Genomic DNA, 20,257 nt, shown 5'->3' on the forward strand with positions numbered 1-20,257 from the left:
CAGCCAGAGCGCCGGGATCAGAGAGCGAGACCGCGGGAGGTGCGCGGAGCGCACGGAGGAGAGTTATTGATCACTTATCTGTCGACAACCAATTAATTCACCTGATTCTTTTTCCGTTCTTGACCTTGTTTTAAATAACTAGAAAACAGTCAATAAAGACTGTATCGATCAATTACCATAGTGCGTTTGGTGTTAAAATGTTTATTCATATTATTATTTAGGTAACTATATCCTAGAGCTAGAAAATTCTTTTCCAAGTTGATAAATGTATGTAAGTAACAGTTTACATACATTTTTTCCAGTGTTTATAAATCATAAGTATGGTAACCACAGCGACAGGCGCCACGTCACTGTGCGCCTCTAGGTGTCTCGCGTTCGTAACAAAGAGCGATGTGACGTCATGGGTAGCAACTATTAATAATACTAGTGTATTCATGTTAATATTAATGAGAGTACAACTGGTAGTTTTAATGCTAGTGTTCATGTGAGTATTAATGATGATAGCGCTACCGATAGTTTTAGTTTTAATGTTCGTATTCATGTTAATATTAATTATAATAATAGTGTTACTGTTAGAGTATTAACAGTAGTAGTAGTGTTAGTTTTAATGATAGCATTACTGTTATTATTAGTAGTTTGTGTCAATGTTAGTGATAATGATAGTCTATGGCTTAGTGATAGTGTTACTGTTGTAATATGAGGAGTATTTGTTTTAGTGTTAGTTATCGTGTATCTGTAGATACGTGTGTATGTGGTGTCTGTGCATGTGTGTCTGTTAAGCGTGCGGTCTGTCAGTTTATGGGTGTGTGTCTGTGAGTGTGTGGATGTGTGTCTGTGAGCTTGTTGTGTCTGTTAGGGTGTGAGTGTGTGGGGTCTCTGAGTGTGTGGTGTCTATAAATGTGTGTCTGTGAGTATGCATAGTGTCTCTTTGTTTCTGTGAATGCATGCCTGTGAATATGTGTGTAAGATGTGTGTCTGTGAGTGTGTGGTGTCTGTCAGTGTGTAGTTGTTTATTTGTAAGTGTATGTGTGGGTATGTCTGTCAGTGTGTGACTATTTGAGTATTAATGATGATAGTGTTACTGATAGTTTTAGTATTAATGCTTCATGTTAATATTAGTGATAATTATACTGTTAGTGTCAGAGTATTAACACTCATCATGTTAGTTTTCATGACTATATTACTGTTATTATAAGTATTATTAGTCTAGTAGTAGTTTGTGTCAGTGTTAGTAACCATGATAGTGTATGATAGTGTTACTGTTGCAATATTAGCAGTATCTGCGTTAGTGTTAGTTATAGTGTATCTATACCTAAGAGTGTATGCAGTGTCTATGTGTGCATATAGTGTCTATGTGTGTGTCTGTGAATGTTTGTGAGTGTATATCTGTGTGCGTGTGTGTCTGATTGTGTGTATAAATGTGTGTGGTGTCAGTCAGTATGTGTAGTGTCTGTGTGCGTGAATGTGTTTAAGTGTGTGGGTGTATATCTGTCAATGTGTGTGTAGGTGGGCTTGGGCTCCACTGGTGTGTCTGACAGAAGTGACCCATCAACAGGTGTTGAGGTCCAGAGCCGCTTGCGAATAGAAACACTTTCTAGAGTCCAGACCAACATCCAGAGAGCTGTGAGTGCTCTGTTTTTATCACAATTAGTAGTAATGACAGTAGTAATTCCCACAAGAATCATTATTAACCGAAACAATCATCAGAAAATATTGCCTTTGCAATGATGTCACTCCTCTTGACATTGAATTCTTCATGAATTTTCTTTAATGACAGGACATTTCTGTGTCTGAGTGCCTGCTGCGATAAGTACGACAAGCCATTGATCTCCAATATTTTCTGGTGTGGTTATTTATTGCATACGAAACATTATTCTCATTAAGAATATTTTACCTGCAAAGTCACAGTGAAACTGCTACAGCAAATGAGCTTTTTATGGGTGGAAAACGTTCAAAAGACTTAATGGCTACAGGGGAGGCTTGAACACACAACCTCAGTATAACTCCACTGTGCAAACTGTGTATGTACCACACACTGACCAATTGCACCACTTGACCTCTGTAAGGCAGGCTCCTACACAGATTGTAAAATTGGCGCAAACGTAGGGTGAAACAGGGTTTTTTGGCTGTGGATACATCTCCACATGGGGGAAAGGGACAGTAAAATAGTAAGAAAAATACAAGAGAAAGAACTGAAATATATGCACTCACTGTAATGTAGGAAGAGGTGGTCAGACAAGCAAAACAGCTTTGTGGATAATGTGAAGTGACATTGTTTTGTGTCAATCAGCTCACGGATTCAGCTTCATGTGTATGGTTGTTGAATGAGATTGATTTCTTCACAAGCCCGTTCAATTGCCAGTGGAGAGCTCTCGGACACACACCTTCATGAAGACTCTTGTTAAGATGATTACACCTTTCATTGTCAAGTCACCTCCTTTATATAATAGTTGCACCAACACTAAGAGAAAGGATGAGAAATGGCTTTTATCAAGCGATTGCAGTGTTTGTTGAGGATCCTTTTTTTGCTGAACTGGCCTCTGGAGAAGTGTCGTAGAAGTGCAGTAAAAGAGAATGTTTGTGTCACTCAAGACTGTAATAGAACAATACAATTACAATACTTTTATAAGAGTAAATATTACTGGTGCATCACAGTTCTAATAATGGTGAAAACAGGAGCCCCTTCTCAACATTTTTGACTGATGTTCTACTCTGATGAAACAGTGTATAGAATTGGGTGACAATATCGGAATTCATTCAAATGCACAAGATTAATTTTCAGCAACAAAAATGCGCTCTAAAATATTTTACAAGAAAGAAACCTTACATTCACCTAAATAGACATTCACTCTCTATGTTAGCAGAGAACAGGAGGACAGATAGTTAGTGTCACTGGACACTGCGTCACAGAGGCCAATCTCTTCTCCCTCATTATGCTGGTTTACTCTCTCATGATAAACTGTCCTCCAGCGATAGTCAGCTGCCATCACTGACTCAGACGTGACATTCATGTACATATTATACCTTAATATGGCACTGCATTACAATAATTTGATCAAAACAACTGGTGAAAAAATAATAATCAAATATTTCTTTTCTTCTTTTAGTAGATAAAGACTTTGTCCAAAAAAGAAGCATTTATTCCTTTCGTCCCTACCAGCCCTTATAAGTCATCTAGTTTTCTGTGAGCCAGTGTGAGGTATGAGGCAGTCGAGGCTAATGCAGCCGAGTGCTCTTAAAAGCTGGATTAAAGCTCCAGTCTCTTTGGGGATGTGAATTGGAATCCCACTGCTGCCAAATATCTCCAACTATCTATGTGTTAAGAAGCACTTGGTTTTTTGTTGTTATTTCCCTGTGGTTCAAACCAATTTCAGACCAATTAATTTAAACAACCACGCTGTTCTTACGGCATGGCATTGTCTGGCAAAAAAATTACATGACACCTCCTTTAAAACACACATTTTCTGCAGAGGGAACAGGAGAACTCGTGCCATTCAACCTTATAGCATGATGTCATTTTCTCATGCTCATTTTTAGATGCTTGTGATCTAATCTATGATCCTTAGGAGTGCGCTCCCCCTCCATAAAGGTAGCACAGATATAACATGCCACGTTTTTGGAGAATCGCGTTAAATACAGGTCAGAAGAAGGCGACAAAATGTCCGATAGGCAGTTCAGCGATGTCAACAGTTTTCTCTGTTGTTTAGGTGTAGAGTGCCAGCCGTTACAACCAGGAACCACACAGTTTCAGGCGTCAAAAAGACTTCCCCAAACCCTGATCCTCTCCTTACTCCGATGATGGCATTCAGACATTTCCTGCAACAAAGCCAGCATATGGTCTTCAACTACACGAGTGAAAAGCTTGTTCCCTACCCCTGCAATCCTTCTCAAAGAAGAACCAAGTGTGCTCAGTGTAAAATGCACTGTTCATTTTTAAAGATAATGATAAACTTTACTTTATATAGCACCTTTAAAGGTGGCTTTTCAAAGCACTTTGAAGAATGACAACAATAAAATAAAAAAATACAGATGATAAGCAGTTAGAGTAGATGGTGGTACTAAGCACAGTGGGAGCAGAGGGGTAAAGAATAGCTAATTAAAGGCTATTCTAAAGAAGGAGTTTCTGAGTCTGGATTTGATGTAGTTTAGAGAAGGTGACTCTCTGATATCCTTTGGGATAGAGAACCAGAGCTATGGGGCATAACGGGAGAAGGACCTGTCACTCATAGAGTGTAGATGGGCTTGGGGGACAGATATGAAACCAGAATTAGAAGAGCCAAGTCTGCGAGGTGGGGAGTAGGGCACTGATAGCTCAGACAGGTACTGAAGTGACAAGCCATGGAAAACCTTATACTATAGGTGAGAATAAGGATTTTGAAGTCGACACAAAACTTGACAGGATAGATACCGCTGGGATTCACATCCAGGATCTCTTATTTCTTAGTTAAGCACACTAACCAGCTAAGCCATGGCACCAAACATGCAAAATGTTATCCAGAACTTCAAACAACTGTGAGAAAATGGCAACTTTGCAGTGTTGCGCCTGCTGGCTCAAAAGGTTAACCTTTTCAAAGATGAAGATCGGGAGAGGATTTCTTTGTCAATTCAATCAAACGTTTCAGAAATGCTGAAAGACTGGTGTGGTTCATGCGCAGCGCGGGCTCTCGTTTGCTTACAAATAGAATTAATTTCTTACTCCAATCTACTCAACTACAATTTTTGCTGATCATTTTGTTTAATTGCTTCCTACTGTATACTGCACTGATTCGTGCACTGTTCAATTTCCCGGTTGATTTTCATTTCTTGTTTTGTAAGACGGCTGTTCAAAACGTTACCTCAAAGTGGAGCCACTCTTTTCTTTCCAAAGGCGTAGAGAGAGATACTACAACAGGTAACACCCCATGCGGGACATCATGAGCATCTGTAAAACCTCTCTACCTGCCCGCATCCCACACTGATGTGTGTGAGGAAGGTTTTAAAGGGACATTTTGAAGTGTATAAACATTTTATAATTACATAATGTACCTTTTCCTGGACACCCCGTCCCCCATCAGTGCGCGGTGCCCAGAGAAAAATCTGTAGGGGGGCGTCTGAAATTCTGAGGGGGGGGGGGGGGGTGATATTTTGGTTGAAACGGAGCTGTACGGTGCAGCTACCCAATGAAATCTCGCAGCTATGCCATTGATTAGTGCTTCATGATAGAAGATAACGACTAGCAATCTGGTATTTGCGATGAAGTTCAGTTTCACATTTTTCGTCACTCTCGTGGTTTGTATTGCCTGGAGCGAAAAGTACCATAAGCATTCATTTTTGCAGCTACATGGAGGTTCTGAATCGTTAAGAAAAAATTGTTGTAAAACCAACAGAAAGCACAGACTGCTATAACTAGTCCTAGTTATATAACGATTTTAAGTATAATGATAAACTACTGCAAGGAATCGGTCCACCTGAGCAAACAGGATCGTAATGTTGACACTCAATAACGACACTGATATGTTATGATATGATATGCAGTTCCTGGACAGTTAGCCCTCCTGCACATCAAACAGTCCGAGTGACTGTTAGTGTCATTTAGTGTTGTCTGACCATTGACAACAACTATTTTTTTAGGGCGCAAATTAAGTTAGGTAAATCTTTTTTCCCAAAACTGAAGAGGCGACACTCCTCCCTCCCCCCGTGATGCCAGGCCTGTTCCCATCCTATTCCATAATGTCATTATATATAATACCATACAACAGTGACCGATCCTTACTAACTGCATGCGTTAACATTGCACATCAGTACATAGCAGGGGGCACATAGCCGCGATGTATTATCAATGTTAAATTTCAACCATAATATCGACAACATTAATAAACGCATACGTTGAGAAAATATCTAACCCAGCATATTTTCCGGTTATATACCACAATGCATTGCTAGTATTCGTTGGTCACCATTTTTGACACGTTTTTCAAACGTAGAAGATTGAAGTATTTATCCACAAATATCTCAGCAATCCTCTTTTGACGAGTAAGTATGAATAATAATAATACTATCTGAATACATACAGATCTTTCTTAATATTATTTTGATTAAAATAGTACGTGAATAAGCAAAAAATGGCACATAAAAATAGTGTGAATGGGGAAGATGACACAAAATCGTTTTGCCGTTTCTCTAATTATTCTTATTCTAAGTTGTACTTTCAAACTTTGGGTACTCTTTAATTAGGACAGACTTTATTGCTCAACTGCTATGATGCAAGCCAAATTTATACATTTATATCAGCTTTGAGCTTAGTAAACCGTTCATTTTTAGATTATACTTAAGAAGATATTAATCATCATTTATTTGGGAAGTAGTATTATATAATTTTCTCCTAGCTGCGGTGCTGAAGTCCCACCCTACATCAACAGAAAAAGAAATAAAGGAGCACGCAATGTGTTACTTGAAGAATGCATATGCAAGGCAGGGGGCCAGGAGATCTGGACACTGAAAATAATAGGTTTCTGGTTCTAACTGTTAGGACAATTAGACAGGGTTTGCAAATAGTGGACAAAAATCATCTTAACTTCCATTGTAATATTTGTTTTCTTGGAAATATAGAAGTTGTACATTTTACAATTTATATTTGAATCAAAATGTGGTTTTGAGTTAGTGTGTTAATGTAATTAGTTTGTGTTTGTCATTACTATACTGTATATTGCCATGTTACCAGAATTTGTAGCTGAAGTTTAAGACTAGTTGTGTTTTTATGATTATTGCCCATATGTTGATTGTTGATTGATTGTTTACAATGTATAATTTGAAATACATATTTTTCAGGTGTGAATGTGTATTTTCAGAATAAATTTCTAAACCAAATCATTGGCTTGATGTACTAGTTTCTACACCTGTAAAACTCTTTGATGTATAATAGACCTCTAACCATATACGTATAATAGACCTCTAAAGTTATCCGTATAATAGACCTCTAACCATATACGTATAATAGTCCTCTAAAGTTATCCGGAACTCCAACCATATATGTATAATAGTCCTCTAAATTTATCCCTATAATAGAACTCCAACCATTTACGTATAATGAACATCTAATCATAGACGTATAATTGACGTATAACAATAGACGTATATTAGAATTTCATTCTAGACGAATTGCGGACCACATTTAGACGTCTAAGGTATGTGTTTAATAGACGTATATTATACGTCTTTTGCCCACTGGGGGGTCTTCCGACTTGTCGTAGCTGTTGAAGAAGCACCTGTTGAATCTCAACCGGGATTTCCTGAGAGATTGTTCAGCGAGCTAGTCCTCCGTCTGCACTTTGCACTGAGCTGAAAGCTGTGTGAGTTCCTTACTGCATGTCCTGTACTGTTACATGTGCTCTCGTGTAGATTATCTATGTGGAGAACAGCGACAAGAACACATCGAATTTTTCCCATATGTGAAGGAAAATGCAAAAGAGCCTGAAAGCTTTGAACATTTAAGTTCGCATGTTTTAAATTCTTCATATACTTTATATTCCTTACAGCAGAGTAAGCCAATCGTAAGCCAATCACCAGCGGAATTAACATTAATATACTGTAAAGTGCTGTTACTTGGGAGTGTTAATCTACAATTAAAAGAAACACGTGGCATCTAGAGCTCTAAAGAGGTTAACATACAGTAGACGTCTGTAACAGATCTTTTCAGTTCATTGCTGTTCCTCTGGCTTGGTGACAGCGTTTTGCTTGCCTCTCATGTGGTCTGTGTACCGGTCCATTAAGAGCCGCACCATCACTGTGTCGTGTGTGGTCCTACACGACTACACAGCTATCTACTGGAGTCATCTTTTGTCCGTTGCAGTTGAGAACTGGTTTAATACGGAGCTGCGGAAAACTTTCTGCGGCAAATATCGCTGCAGAACTTGCCCGAGCACAACAACGAAAAGAAAAAGAAATACCACAGGGTTGCCCACAAGAGGGAAAAATAGAAATCAATTGTTCAAAGAATTACAACACTCTTCCTCTTCCTAGTGGTCTCATGTTATTTTTCTTGCCATAAGAACAGTGGGATTGTTCAACTGTATTGTTCCCCAACTGGTTGAATAATAATAATAATAATAGTGGTGGTAGCTGATAGTTCTTGTCCGTGGCCGAGTGACCTGTGCGAATACAGTATGTTAATTTATTCTCCTCAAGGCATCGCTTTAGCAATTCAAAGAGCGCGATTCATTCAGTGCTTATTTCAACTAACGCCACGTTCCTTTTTCTAGGTCTTCAAATAGTTTACAATGTAGAGGTATCTTTAGTAATAAGAAAAAAAAGCTGCACCTCGGAGATCCATCTCACAAAAGCAAAGACTGAACCTGAAGGAGTTCTCTCTCCTAGATATTAAACGTACAGATAATGAAATCAGTAATTTACGATTTCTGCAACCTTCCAATAAATATATCTAAGACGTGTAACAAGCATGTTGCGCAGCTCCAGTGGCGCAATCGGTCAGCGCGCGGACAGACTGAAGTCATGCTTATTGGTACCCCTCATCAACTTTGTAAAGCCAGTCCTGTAACCCTGTCTGTAGATGGCTCTGTACTTGAGCTTCAATCAAAATTGAAAAACCTTGGGGTTATATTCGATTCTGGCTTAACATTCGACCCACATGTACAGCATACTGTCAAAACATCTTTTTTTCACCTTAGAAATATCGCAAGACTACGCCCTATGCTATCATTAACTGTGGCTGAAAAGCTGATCAACATATTTGTATTCTCTCGAATTGACTACTGCAATGCTCTACTCCCTGGGGTATCTAAATCTACTCTGAACAAGCTGCAGTATGTCCAAAATTCAGCAGCCAGAATCCTGACCAGGTCTAGTGCAAGTGTTCACATTACTCCTATCCTGGAGTCCTTGCACTGGCTTCCGGTCAAATTCCGCGTAGACTTTAAAATCCTCATGCTCACCTATAAGGCTTTACATGGCTTGGCACCTCAATACCTGTCTGAACTTTTATCGCCCTACTCCCCACCTCGCAACCTCCGCTCTTCAAATTCTGCCCTCCTTACTGTCCCCCAAGCCCGTCTACATTGTATGGGCGACAGGGCCTTCTCCTGCTATGCCCCCAAGCTCTGGAACTCTTTGCCCAAGGATATTAGAGGGTCACCTTCTCTAAACTCCTTCAAATCCAGACTCAAAACCTTCTTCTTCAGAAAAGCCTTTACTTAACTGGTTCCATTCTTCACCCCTCTGCTCTTCTTAATACCACCTTCCACGGTCTCCTCTATTGTTATTGTTGTAATTATAATTGTGTCCTATCTTGTGAAATCTTCTTATTTATTGTTGTAGTCTTCTTATTTATTGTTATTATCATCCTGTAAAGCGCTTTGAGAAGCCACCTTTAAAGGCGCTATATAAAATAAAGTTTATTATTATTATTATTTTTATTACTTATACAGCAGTACAAAGCAGAGTCATGCCGAGGTTGTGAGTTCAAGCCTCACGTGGAGCAGTTTTGCCTGTTATTTCAGCTACAGAAACTTGCTAGTGGATTTAGGTTGGTTGTTCTGTTTCTTTTACCGCTCGATGGAGCTTTATTAATGCAGGCACACCTGCTCCCTCGGCATTTTATTTTATCGCTGCTCACAAACCAACATAGTGCAGACACCTCTGATACTGTCACTGTTTGTGGGCCATGTGTTCCTGCTGTCAGCCTAATATACCTTATGTGCGTCTACTGCTCTAGTACAGGAGCGAAAAACTAAACGAAATCACACCCACTTTGAAAGAATCACGTTTGACAAACCATAGGACAACGAGAATGGGATTCTTTGGTTGTTTGAGTATATAAATCAAAGACACTGTGTTCAGCATATTCACACCAGGCACTCGGACAGAGAAAATCTTCTCACGTTTTAATCTGTAACTGCAGGAATCAACAAATTGTTAATTATCTCAACAATAAGTTTTGACCTTCACTTACAATTTTTAAACAATCTACAGTGGACGACATTTGGCTCCGGCACACATCAGTTGCTTGGAATATCATTATAATACTTAATTTGCTTTCCCATCACACCATTTTTATTAATAATGATGTTTATTAATAAATGTTTATTTAAAACATGTCATTTATTATTGATACAGTTTCATTTGTCTTTATTAGAACCTGTATCACAGCTAATGCACGTTAAGCCTTCAGGATGCGATGGTGAGAGTTCAGTTATCCCAGGGAGTGAAGAGAACTGAAATTTAGTAAATCCGTATTTTAATAGAGTGTAAATCTTCAAAGTGTTCTGTCACTTAAAAAGCACATTACAGGAGCAGGGATTGAACCCACATAGACATTTGCCCATTGGGCCTTATATCCAACACCTTAACCACTCAGCCATCCTGGGTGATAGTTTAACTACTCAATTGCTCAGCCATCCTGGTTTCACCTTTCCAGTTCTGTGTTACACAGTTCATTGAATATATTTGTTAATTTAATATGTTAATTGAATATATTTGTTATATTTTCGAATGGGATGGGACAGTACACTGGTGGTTCCCAGGGGAAAACAGGGTTATTGAGCCATTGGGTATTCTGAGAATAAATTGGGTGGGTGAATGTAACCGTGTGGTAAAGTAAAACAGTCCTCTTAGATGAAGCGCTACAGATGCAGCCCCTGAAAGTGTATAAGACTTACATTTATAGTACTGCTGACACAAATGTAGCCTCTACATCAGACCAAAATAGAGATGTGTTCACTTAATCATGTGAAGGATCTCCTCATGAATCTGTCTCAATCGTCAGTGGAAATAGAAGCCATTAAAATACGATACATGTTCACCTTCAACCCCTTCTGCCGGACGTGCTTGTTTCTGGAATATTTGCAATGAGTACCGAATTAAGAGTTATGTGTCCTTACTGGTATTTTTTAAACCGTGAGGGACATTCGGTTATATACAAAAAGGACAGAGACAAAGTAATAATCCTATTTTAAAGTGTCTGTTACGGATTCGGTAAGTGAAACCGAAACCAGTGAATGAACCCACTTGCAGGAGCTGACAAAGCCTAGTTGTGATCCAAAGAATGCCGAAGTCGACGGAATGAGCCGAAAGTCCAGGGGAAACCGTTGATCCAAAAGGGAATGAGTTACCGAAGCCAAAGCGTGATCCGATACCGTAGACAATAGAGCAATCCGATAGTCCAGGGGAAGCCAGAGATCCAAAACAGAACGTGAGTAACGAAGCCAAGCCGTGATCCGAAAAACCGTAGTCAAAAAAACCCGTAGGGGAAAAACCGTAAACCGTAACCAAGAAGGACACAAGGTAGAAGTAGGAGTAGCGCAACCAGGAAGCTCGAAAGGTAAACCAATACTGAGCAAGGAGGTATGGAAAGACAGGTGTTTAAGTAGGATGAGACGGGGGTGTGGTGGTGAATAGGAAAACTGATAGGTAAACAGATGGAGTAAGGCTACGCCTACTTCTGCCTCTTCCTTGCCGGGAGGCAGGGATCGTAACAGTGTCTTGCATTTTAATTTACTGATCAGATAAATTGAAATCTTCTGATTCAGAGCCCCTGCAGTTCATGCTAATTAGAACCACAACAATGCTCCTGAGTCCTGAGCACCACACTGAGCACAAGTTCAGCTGGGGTCTGACTTTGTTCAGCATGACTTCTTGTTGCAGTTAAGCTCAGAGCTGGAGACGATTTCCATATTCTACCACACTAACTAGTCCGAAACTTAGTACACAGTACACACTTTTTAAGTGAAGTCAGGTTGTTAAATAATTAAACCAGCACACTGTCACAGAAACATACTCCGGTCTCCCGCGCAACAAGCAGGGGTACTCAACACTGTACTATGGTGGAGCACTTGTCTGCAGCTGAGCGTGAGCTCTGATTACTGTTAGCAGACATTTCCTCATTTCCAAAGACATTTTCGCCTTCTCTCAGCTTTTTAAAGACGGTCATAAACCCTCAAGAAGTAATTCATTTCAGTTTGAAGTCTGTTTCTGTCTCTGCTCTTGATGAAGAAAAGCTGTGCGTGGGGGACTCCCTGCAAGGGAGAACAGCCAAAAATCACCGAGGCAACTACTGAGGCAATTAACATTTAACACGTCAATAAATAATAAGAAAGAAAAAAGAAAACTAGCCCAAACAAATGTAAAGTTTAGAGCAGCGCTCAATAAAAATGATCAGAAACCAAAAGCGCTACTTATGCGGATCAGTATATTCCGATACCGGTGGTTCTGCAGAAGAAATAAGAATAGTTGAACTCCAAGCACTGTCTTGCCATCACGGCTACTCTGGCTGCAGCTGCTTTAAGATCTACTCAGCGGGCACAGAAAGTTGTAGGAGGTCAGACTGGTTTGGGCTGTCCAAATAACAGTATGCGAATTTAAGCTTTTTCAAATAAGAGTATTTACAATATAATACATACTTCAAAAGTGTTACTAATTAGCATAAGTGTTTTGGCAGATTGTGGTCTTCAATTAGTAAACGATGAAGTGTTTCCCTGCTCGTGAGCAGACCTGCCTCCATTTACACAGACTCCTGCTCAGCTCTTGATTTCACAGCAGTTTTTGAACAAAGCCCAACGGTGTAAGCAAGTTGAATTATGAAAAGTCATTAGGCACTAGGGATCCCAGTATGCTATCGCGTCCTACTTGCATGATCCTACTACATGGTTGGAGAGATCAAGAGGAAATCAAGAAACCCAAATTGGACTCAAACTCATGAGATTAAAAGTTTCATGCTCTACCCACTGTGGTAGCTGAGCACCTAAAACATACCTCTCCAATAGTTTCCCGAATCACGCTACAATCTTTATTTCCTTGTGGGTTGTGTTTAATGCATAACACATTCTGATACTTAACGGCGACGTTTCAGGGCAACAAATCGCAACCCTCAGCAACAATAAGCAGGACTTGGTTGTTCGGAGTGTGAAGCCAGGAGTATGTCTTGATCCTGCACTGGCTGCTATTTGAAAAGCCGTCATAAATGACGCGTAACAGAGCTTTATGCAGCTGGCTTTTATGCATCACAATGCATCAGGAAATACAATACTATCAGGAAAATAAACCAATTAGAAATACGCAATACAATGTCTGTTCCCAAAAATGCAAGCTGTTTTACACTGACGTCACTCCATTTGAGATAATTCAGATTGTGAAGAGAACTGCTCCCTAGCAGATCAAAATATTACACAAAGGCTGTAAAGCACACTCTGAATCGATCCGAATATTTGATTTCCACGATCCGTTTAGTCAACAACAGGCAACTTGGCGCTTCTCCAGCAAAGCATTGCTCAGTTTAGTGAACTACTGGTGCTTTCAACACACCACCTTGTATAGCTCATCAGGATGGCCGAGTGGTCTAAAGTGCTAGACTTAAGGTTTCATATCCTTCCATTGTTCGGGTGCTCTGGTCTCTGAATAGAGGCCTGGGTTCAAACCCCATTCCTGACAGCTAGTCTCCTTTTCTCCCCGTCTTGTGCTCGCTGAAAATGACAGGTAGAGGAAAACGGAGAAACCGGTTTGCGGGCCCATGATGGGCAGGGAAATGCTTCGTGAACACTTCAATGTGATTAGCGGGAAGTCAAAGAGGCTTCGATTTCTGCCTTAAGAACTGTTTGGATTGCCTGTAATCGAGTAAAGATTTACATATGCATTCAATGGTGAAAGACCGAAATATAAAACCAGATGAAGACTTATTAAAACATTGTTTTCCTTGCTGTTTCTCCTGCGTTTCATTAAATGTGACATTGTGAAATCAACCTGTAGCCCTACGGAATGCAGTCACTCCCAGTGACAGCGGCAGGAGCAGAGAGGATTATATCAGAGCTCTAAAATATAGGCAAACTTGATTTACAGAACATTTTTATTAAACTTTCCTATCTGCTCGGCCTTACTGAAGTATTTGAGCTTTTTTATCTATTTCTATACTTTACAGTAGATAGTGTTTAGCCAGAGAAGAGAGATACAAGCACTATACCCCACAGTAACCGCCATTTCCAATAACCTTAACGAAAGCAGGAAGATCAGTTTCTGCTCAAGACAGCTGTTTTCTGAACTGTGAATCTCCAACACTGGCTGAAGACGCTGTGTCCGGGCTCCGCAGTTATATGAGAAAAGACTCAGCGAGCTGTAGGCGCAGTTCGTTGCTCTGAGCTCCCCGTGAGGAATGGGCGTATCCTCCTTCCGTCATCTTCATACACTCCTCTTAAAACACAGCAAACTCAGTGAACAATGCACTGAGTTTTGCAGTTAGCAGCTACATCACCTTCCAACCCAAAACTGATAACCCATTGAAGCTACGAAGATCAGTACCTGGATGGGCGAGACCTGCTGGAAAAAAAAAGCTTGTTGCTGGAAGTGGTGTTAAGAGACTCTTAAGATCTTCCAGAGGTGCTGGTCTAATAGCATTAATTCCCTTACAGAGTTTACCTTTCATAGATGCGCAAATATTGATGGAGGTGCATGCTTCAAGGTGCCTTACAACGGTAGGGACTGCTTAAAGATGATTCATAGCGTGTGATCGTTTCCATATACGCCCAGTGCCACGGTGGTAGAATAAAGTATGATACTGCTTTGACACGCAACGACATTATATTTAACTGCAGGACTTCATTTTTTTGGTCATTTTGTCTTTCATTGCATTCGTAAGAGTGTAAATCAAAGGCAATTCCTGCAACATTAATATAAATGCTATTCAAACAGTGGTGCAGCTTTTAAAATCCTTGTACACATTTCTCCATTTTTCTCTAACAAAATTCCATTTTAATGTCCAGACGGGGAGACTATCATTCCAACCAAGCCCCCCTTAAATCCTCCGAGGTGTATCTGTCTGCTAGCATGTATTTTGTAAAGATTTTTCTTTAAGACAGAGAGGGACTTTGAAAAAGGTTCCCGATGCCGCCACGCACTCCATGTTAGATTGTAGCAAAAGTGTGGCGGTAGCAGCACTTACTGTAGTTGTGGCAAAGCGCTCAAGGCAATGGACTAGAAATCCATTGAGGTCTTCCCACGTGGGTTTGAATCTTACTGATTATAGTGACCTTCTTATGTCATTGTGTTCCGGCACAAAAAAAAAGATAAAGTGCTCTTTCCTTTTTCCTGGTACTTTTGAAATGCTAAATCACTTGGACCCAAAACCTTGGCAATAAGTCCTTCAGTGTCGACAAATGACATTTCGCAGATGGAAGCAGATAACAACGCTCTTTGCATCCTCATGTCTTCTGCCCTACTTCCAGCCTTTGAAAACCTCATTAGTAAAGCTGAAAGAACCGACTCCGTAGGTGTTGGTCGTGCACAAAGAGGAGCTGTGATAATAGAAGAGGAGGAGTGAGAATGGTGCAGATGCAAACCTGTTTTCTTACACTTCTCTGGAAGAAATTAAAATAAAAGCTGAAACAGCAGTAGCCATAAGAGGAAATGCCTCCAAGCAGCAAGCAAGCACCCCTTGTTCGTATAGTGGTGAATATCCCCGCCTGTCACGTGGGAGATCAGGGTTTTATTCCCCAACAAGAAGACTGGTAGCTTTTCTCCCATCAGATTCCATCTCTCATGCAGTGTGAGAAAGCTTATGTAATATTCCTTTCTGTCATTTTCTGACAACTATTTCAAAGGGGCACCTTGTCAACTCCTAAATGCTTTTTATCAAAATCTACCTATGTGTCTGATTAATTTAATTTTTTTCCCAAAAAAAGTTTATTAATTAACAATCTCCAGTGAACAAAGAAAGTGCCGAAAAGGGTGAGTTCTTGAATCTTGAATCAGCTACACGGGTATCTGTTCAGTAGTGGTCAGGATATATATATATACGAGAAACCAGGAGGTCACTTAACTCCTATTAAGCATACAGGATAGGATAAGGACATAACAGGAAAGGAATGGGACATTTTGTGTGTTTGTGCATATGTTAACGCATTATCTACATCATAGTGCCTTACCTCATTTGTATGATACCAAGACCATAGAGCAAGCTCTTCCTCACGAGTGAGATTCAAACCCATGCCTCCAGGGTGACACTATTATAAAACGCTTTGGAAAATGTGTTGGCTTTTATAATTCATCTTCTTTTTGGAGTGAATGTTGTATTTGAGAAAAAGCAAAGATGCTCACTAAGGTAGTGATGACACAGGTTCTGGCTATGCAGAAACTATGAATCATATTCATATGAGGGCATCAGAAAATAATATTTAATTGCACTTAGTTTATGAGACTGTTAAAGTGTATATATATATATTGCTTGTCCTGTCTGGTTTAAAAAAAAATTAAAAAGCTGCACTGAAAAAAAACAAAACATAAAAATATGGAATTATTAGTAATGGTGCCAAAATAGATTTTCTTATCAAGAGAGATTCATACAATTTCTCCAATCCCTTATTATTTACCCTTTATTGCATAAATATTTCTTGTGTTTGATAAAATTTAGATTGTGCAACAAAGATGTGTCTCTTTTTCTTAAGAGTTACAGTTAAGAATCCTAATCTGTTTTATACACATTTCTTGCTTAACATGGTAAGCTGTTACACAATTACAAGCCTATCCAATGAGAACAGTCTTAATTGTAAATTAAACAGGACTAAACTTAACATTCCAAGACTATAAAGGAATAAAGAATTCAATTTAGACTTATATTTTATTATACACATAAAGTAAACTGCATGACTAGAATTCTGTTCTAATCAACCATAAGTAAGAGTAATCATAGTCAACATTTAGATGACTAGACTAAATCAAAAGTGGCCGACTACAAAGTGACCAATAGACATTTTAGGAACAAGTAAAGGTTTATTCCTCTGAAAAAAGAACAAAGAAAACACAAAAAGTCAGCTGTGGAAACTTTTACGGATGTCACATGCTGACGCAGCTACCTACTTCAACTAATAGACATTTCAATTGACAAGACTAAGACTATGATTAAAATAAAAACTGGTGACTAAATTGGTGTGTTTTTAAGTCACCTGACTGGATAAAACTCTTCCCACACTGACTGTAGCTGAATGAACTCTTGCCTGTGTGACTGCACTGGTGAACAATGAAGGTCTTCTGTGTGAGTGGGCTGGTGGGCTATTAAGGTACACGAGTCACTAAAACACTTCCCACACTGATTGCAGCTAAAAGGTCTCTCTGCTGTACGAATAAGGGTGGTGTGGTGGCAATATGGCTAAGGATCTGGGCCTGTGGGTGCTGGTTCAAATCCTGAAGCTTACTGAGGAATCCTACTCTGTTGGATACCTGAGCAAACCCCCAAACTCTAACTGCTCCAGGGGTGCTGTACAAATGGCTCCCCCTGTGCTCTGACCCAAAGCTTCTCTCCCTATCTGTGGGCCTCATGGTGAGCAACCTGTGAAAAGATAAATTCCTAATACAAAAAAATGTATATGGCCAATAAAGTGATCTTAATATGTGGGCTCTTCAGGTGATTCAGTCACTAAAACTATTCCCACGCTGACTGTGTGAGTGCGCTGGTGGGCTCTTAAGTTATTTGACTGACTAAAAGTCTTCCTACACTGATTGCAGCTTAATGGTTACTCTCCTGTGTGAATACGCTGGTGGGCTCTTAAGGTACTTGACTGACTAAAGCTCTTCCCACACTGACTGCAGCTGAATGTTCAGTCTCCTGTGTGAATGTGCTGGTGTCTTTTTAAGTGGCTTAACCGACTAAAACTCTTCCCACACTGACTGCAGCTGAATGGTCTGTCTCCTACGTGAATGTGCTGGTGGCTTTTTAAGTTGCATAACTGACTAAAACTCTTCCCACACTGGCTGCAGCTGAATGATCTCTCTCCTGTGTGAATGTGCCGATGTCTTTTTAAGTTACATAACTGACTAAAACTTTTCCCACACTTACTGCAGCTGAATGGTCTCTCTCCTGTATGAATACGCTGATGGACTCTTAAAGTACTTGAATCACTAAAACTCTTCTTACACTGGCTGCAGCTGAAAGGTCTCTCTCCTGTGTGAATGTGCTGGTGATTTTTTAAGTAGCTTAACTGACTAAAACTCTTCCCACAGTGACTGCAGCTGAAAGGTCTCTCTCCTGTATGAATGCGCTGGTGGTTTATTAAGTGGCTTAACCGACTAAATCTCTTCACACACTGACTGCAGCTGAATGGTCTCTCTCCTGTGTGAAGGTGCTGGTAGGGATTCGAAATGCTAGACTGACAGAAACTCCGCTCCTGTCTGTGCCGTAATGGCAGTTTATCCACTCTATCTGAGCAAGGCCTTGAGTGATTCTTCCTCATCCTCTGATTGTGCTGGGGTCTCTTATTCTGCAAATGCTCCATGGAATGGTCTTGCTCTGGGTGCTGAAACAGAGCTGTGTTTTCTCCACCATGTCCTTCAGTGTGCTGTTCAGCAGTGTGAATCATCTGGGGCTCCTTCTCCAGCTCTCTGAGACTAAAACCGCCCAGCTCATTCAGTTGTTCCTCTCTTCGCCCAAGAACAGACATGCTCTCCAGTTCATTAAAACTTTCAACAGTTTTCTCAGTAACCAAATTTTTAAACCTGTGTGTAAAGTCATCGGATACTAAGGGATCGTATAATTGTTTTAGACTCTGCAATGACAATCTCTCCACTTGAACAGAACAAGGCCTAATTATTATCAAGCCCTGTTGGAGCTGCCGTTGTTCCTCCCTGTACTGACTCTCCTCTGGGTGCTGTAACTCAGTACTATTCTCTTCACCAGGGACATCAGTCTGCTGCTCTGCAGTGTCAATCAACTTGGGCTCCATGTCTTGCTCTGGAAGATTTAAAACATCCTGTTCTTCACTGTGCTCTTGTACAGTGACACAGCCCAGTTAATTACAACCTTGTGTAATGTTGTTTGTGTTCAGATTATTAATCTTCTCTGTAAAATCATCACATACTAAGAGCCCAGGTGTCTCACTCTCAGGCTCTGTCTTCACCATGGGCACAGAGTCCAGATCCTTGACACTCTGTCTGCTGTCAGTGTGCTTCTCACTGAGTGTCTGTTTCCCTTCTGCAGCAGTGAGCTCTGTCTCCTGCATCAGACTGGAGCCCCACTCGTCCTCATTCTGCTGCTGTTCAAGAGAAGCCCATTCCCCAGCATCAGGGAGATCACTAGACTCTGATCCTAAAAAACACAGGACAGGAAACCAAGACCTTATAATAATAATAATAATAATAATAATAATAATAATAATAATAATAATTAACTTATTTTATATAGCACCTTTAATGGTGACTTCTCAAAGTGCTTTACATGATGCCAACAACAAAAATATAAGCATGATGAGAATATACTGAGGAGACAGTAGATGTTAATGCTGGGCGATAATTCGATCGATAATTATCGCGATATAATTTTTCTCGATATAATTTTAACAAAAGTTCGATAAATGTTTGATACATATGTTTATGCTTTGCGCATGCGCACAAAATACTACGCGAGTGCGCATGCGTGTTGCAGACCAGGCAGCTAACGTGGTGTTGTTAACCCACACGGTGGTGGCTGACAGGATTGAAGAGTGGAGAAATGAGTGACACTGAAGCAAATGTAGTGCTGCCAATGACCAGCTCGAAGGACGATGACATCATCGACAGAAAAGGTCATTCAACTTTGGTAATTTGGAGATATTTTGGCTTTTTACGATCAGACATAAAACAGAGCAGCGTGCACAGCGTTCTATTAAGATATTTATTTTGTACATTTTACTCATGCATATTTTGACATAAAAAAGACTTGAATACTCTCTACTTCAGATTTGTTTAATGTTTCTGCTGTTTGGCAAGTGTTTGTTGTGTTCTTAAAATAAAGAGTTGTTAATTTACCAATTAACTGTCTGGTTTCTTCAACTTTCACTCAGGAGAAAAAATCTGCCTTTAAACTTGAAAGAAATAATGATTTGACATTTATCGTGATAACTATCAATATCGACTGATATGAAATTTTTTATCATGATAATGTTTTTGGCCATATCGCCCAGCCCTAGTAGATGGTGGCACAAAATACAGTAGGAGCAGATGGGTAAAGAACAGGTAGATAAAGGCTGTTCTAAAGAAGAATGTTTTGAGTCTGGATTTAACAGAGTTTAGGGAAGGTGACTCTCTGATATCCTTGGGGATAGAGTTCCAGAGTTTAGGGTATAACAGAAGGGCCTGTCATTCACAGAGTGTAGATGGACTGGGGGACAGATAGGAGACCAGAAACAGAAGAGAGAAGGTTGCAAGGTGGGGAGTAGAGCGATATTAATTCAGACAGGTACTGAGGTGCCAAGCCAAGCAGAGACTTATAGGTGAGCAGGGGGATTTTTAAGTCGACAGGAAACTTCACAGGAAG

The 20,257-nt window shown here is 40.1% G+C and overlaps 1 pseudogene; it reads right to left on the minus strand.

Moving 5' to 3' along the window:
• LOC148824417 (uncharacterized) overlaps nt 1-19,348 on the minus strand; it is a 310,106-nt pseudogene extending 290,758 nt beyond the window's left edge.
• Nucleotides 19,349-20,257: the final 909 nt, after the last annotated feature.

Source organism: Atractosteus spatula, chromosome 10 (assembly GCF_055471065.1).
Source record: "Atractosteus spatula isolate fAtrSpa1 chromosome 10, fAtrSpa1.hap1, whole genome shotgun sequence".
Lineage (NCBI taxonomy): Eukaryota > Metazoa > Chordata > Actinopteri > Semionotiformes > Lepisosteidae > Atractosteus > Atractosteus spatula.